The sequence below is a fragment of the Miscanthus floridulus genome, chromosome 3 (assembly GCF_019320115.1).
Source record: "Miscanthus floridulus cultivar M001 chromosome 3, ASM1932011v1, whole genome shotgun sequence".
Lineage (NCBI taxonomy): Eukaryota > Viridiplantae > Streptophyta > Magnoliopsida > Poales > Poaceae > Miscanthus > Miscanthus floridulus.
Window position 1 is genome coordinate 29109643 of NC_089582.1, and position 3970 is coordinate 29113612.

Here is a 3970-nt window from a genome sequence, read left to right on the forward strand (position 1 = left end):
GATCAACCGCATGACCTTGCGGAGAAGGTGATGGCAGTGGAACTGTGGAACAAATGCTGGATGCATGGGTGAGATTATGTGTTGAAGGTTATGATCAGCTCTGTAAATGATTCAAAGCAACACATTAAACTTTGCTTTGATGAAAAAAGTAGTAGAATGATCTTGTGAAAGAAAAATAGTTGACAATAGAACCCGCAAGTATTGGCAATTGCTACAAATGATGATATAAACTAGTGTTGACACCACTGCATCATAATTCATAAAGCAGTCAAAATGAGCATGTAACAATAAAGCCTGACAAGAAGAAGATTAGGCACAGAAAGGACATCTCAGTACCAAAATAATGATTAAGTCAAGACACTTTAGTTACTACCACAACCTGAAAAAAAAATGCTCATTCACTAGCACAGGCAACAGACAAGTATGGTAGATATATATATTTCTTATGCAGGCAAGATAGTCAATCATGCTTTCCATGTAAAGAAACACATTCCAATATTTTTCCAAATATTTTCACCAGGCACAGTGGCACTTCTTATATATGAAAACTTGAAAACTTTTACACAAAACATGAAAGGAGAGGCCACAGTAATACATCAACAACTGTTGCCCAACCAACTGGTTAATCAGGACTGCAGAGTAACAGCAAAATAATGAGGGAAACAGACAATACCCGAGCTTCTTCAGACAATACCCTCTTATCCTCATCAGCACACAATGCGTCTCACGTTGCAACGATGCTCCCGAGGACAAGTAGGGTTTCTTGCCAACCGTGACCAATGAGGCAATGACCAATCAGACACTGCAGCGGGTTGTGCCAAGAGGAGGCAGCTCAATCGGAGGGGAGACGTCCGAGCAGGGAGGGGAGTAGCCGAGTAGGGGACAGCGGTGCGGGGTCACCAGGGGAGGGTATCGGCGCCGGCGCCTCGGCAGTGTGGTGCCATCAGCGAAGAGGAGCGTCAGCTGGCCAGGAGAGCCGCAGCGGGGGCAGACCGGCAGAACAAGGCGTAGGGGGATGCGCGGCGATGCAGCTGGGAGAGTTGTGCCGGCCGACGGAACAGGGCGCGTGGCCCAGTGCGCTCTGAGGCTTCTGAGCTCGAGCGGCGGCGCGGTGCCAAGTTCGATTTTCTTTCCCCCTTCACTCAAGGGCACATGCTGCGTGACTCAAGAGTAATAAATTCTTATATACACCTAACTCTTCCGATGCTTATGACCGACTTGGATCCCATACTTTTTGTCAGTTTTTAAGAATTTGACTTTGGGAAACTGGGTACGACCTAAATAGGCTAGTTTTTGCTGCCATTTTTTTTTTGCTTGATTCTTAAAAATCAAGAAGCTGTGGATACCCAGCTTTTGTCAGTTTCTTGTGATCTAGTGAGCAATAAATGAAGTCAAATTCTTATTAACTGGAGGATCCTAACACCCCACCAGTTTTTGCTCAAAATACAGATTTTAGAAACTAGAGACAAAAACTTGTTTTTAAGAATCCGAAACTGATTCAAACAGAGCTTTAGTTTCTTATAGTAGTTTCTATGAAGAATAACATTTAATAAGATGATGCATGTATTAAAAACTGAGAACAATTAGCTGTGGCAAACATCCACGTAGGAATCCATGTTGCCACGTCTCAATCACGTTGATAACAACTCTGAACACGTTCAAAACTGAGAGTTCAAGATAACAACGTCGAAGAGCCGATTTGAGGACGTCACGTCACTGGCGATATAAAAAAACATGGGTCCCACAAGCTTAATATAAAAAACGAAAAACAAGAAACAATCTGTCATCAGCAAGCACCGGCTCCCTGCCATGCGAGGCAAATGGCTTTCAGTAGCGAGCTGCGAGCAGGCGCTGCCCGCCATGGCGCCATGTAACATGCAAGGGAAGTAGCCCCCGCGTGTGGCGAGTAGCTGCGCTCCATGCCGCTTGCCGCGTGTGCGAGCGGCCTCCAGCGAACAGCGCGCGAGGGCAGCGGCGGATCCACAGGGAGGGCTGGGGGGCTCCAGCCCCCCCCCCCCCCCCCCCCCCCCCGAATTTCTTCATTTAGCCTAATAACTGTAGTAAAAGGTTGATTTCACCATTAAATCTTCATGCAAATCAACATCTCCATTGTTTTAGCCCCCCTTATCCCACATCGTGCATCCGCCACTGCGCGAGGGAGGGGATCTGGCAGCGGCGCAAGGGATCCGAGCGAAAGAGGAAAGAAACGACCTGGGTCTCTCCGATGCTATCGGCAAATTGCTTAGTCGGTAGTATATTTAATACAGATAGAAACTATAATAAATGCATTATTACGACTGCCCTAAGTTATTCTAACATATAATAATTGCACCTTCAAACTAGGTAAAAAGGGCTACAGTAGTAAAGTTAGGTATTAGTCCATAAGTTGTTCCAACATGTAATAATTGTGCCTTGGGACTAGAGATAGCTAAAAAAAAAGGGAGATGCTAATTTACAAGTGCCTGAAAAGTAATCAATCTCTCAGGCAACGCTTTAGAGTCGTTGGATTTGTGGTCTACAAGTTCGGCGAAAGCAGCAAGCAAACAGCAGAGCTACATCGCCCGAACAGAACTAAAAAAAATTCAGTCGCCTGATAGATAGGAATAGTGTAAAAAAACTAGTAAAGTTAGGTAGACCATAGCTAGATGTGCATTTATTTTGGTATAAATTTTGAATACTTGAGGTATACTTATTATGAGACGGAGGAAGTAGTATTTCGAGGTTAACGTTCGTTTGCCGTAAAAAAACTGACGGGGTGCCTCGAACCAACTTTACGGCTCCTCTTTAGGCCTCCATTTTATTTTTGGAGCTAAAAAGAAAAAACCCTCGTCCCAACAAGTTTAAACTCCTTCCATTTTACTCACTAATATAAGGTATCCAGGTAATTTAGGACCAAATAAGGAGTTAGCAAAGGACTAACTTGCTCTCTTACTAATTAGTTAGTTTCATTGTTAACTTGCTTAATTTCCTCGTAAGCTACTCTCTCCGTCTAGTAATATAGTGCATTCTAACATTCAAATTTGTCCTCAAATATAAGAGATTTTGGGAGATAGAAACCAGTTTTGCATTAAATGTTTTCCATTTATCAACAAATCACCATTAATCATGTTGATGACAACGTTTGATTAGTAAACAAAGTGAGGGCACATGTCTTTTTGTTCTCTCTTAATGTCATAATTTTTTTAGAATGCATTATATTACACGATAGATAAAGTATAAAGGTATAGTTTTAAAAAGCATGTATGCATGTCATTGATTTTAGCTACCAATTACATTGAGTTATTTTGGGCAAGACTGTTTCAAAGACGTGTGGATATATGCATGGATAGGGTTTAAAAGGCAGCCACCCATGGATAAGGTTGAACATTAAACCTTTGATACCTTTTTTTCAGGAGGACGGAGAGGTAAAATATAAGGTATCAGATATTCAAAATTTATTGTCGAAAAAAAAAGATATTCAAAATTTATCATAAATTGTAAAGTATTCTGGATTGTTGAATCCTATACAAGCGTTCCTTTTAATCAACATCTTACCCAAGATGACTCCTATAATTGGTAGCTCAAATCAGTGACATGTATGCATACCCTTTTAAACTATGCGTTGCTGAAAAAATAAGCAAGTTAACAACCAAACTAAATAATGAGTGATAGGGCAAGTTAATCTTTTTTCACGCTCCTTATTTGGTCCTAATTTTTTTTGGATATATCCTTTATTTCAGAGTGGGGGAGTAGAAATCATCTCCTAGGTTTGTGATGGAATTGGCAATGGCTAGAGAAGTTCTAACAATTTGGATATGTCAGGTTTAGCTTGACTACAAGCTGAACAAGATTTAACCCAATCTTTGCTGTGTTGTTTTACGAGAGGCCACTTAAAACTAGTTGCTTAATCTTCTTGAGAGAAGTATAGTTATGAGTCCAAATTTTTCTTTTGAGAGCTGAGACGAAAATTTAGGTGGGGCGGACTAAGAAC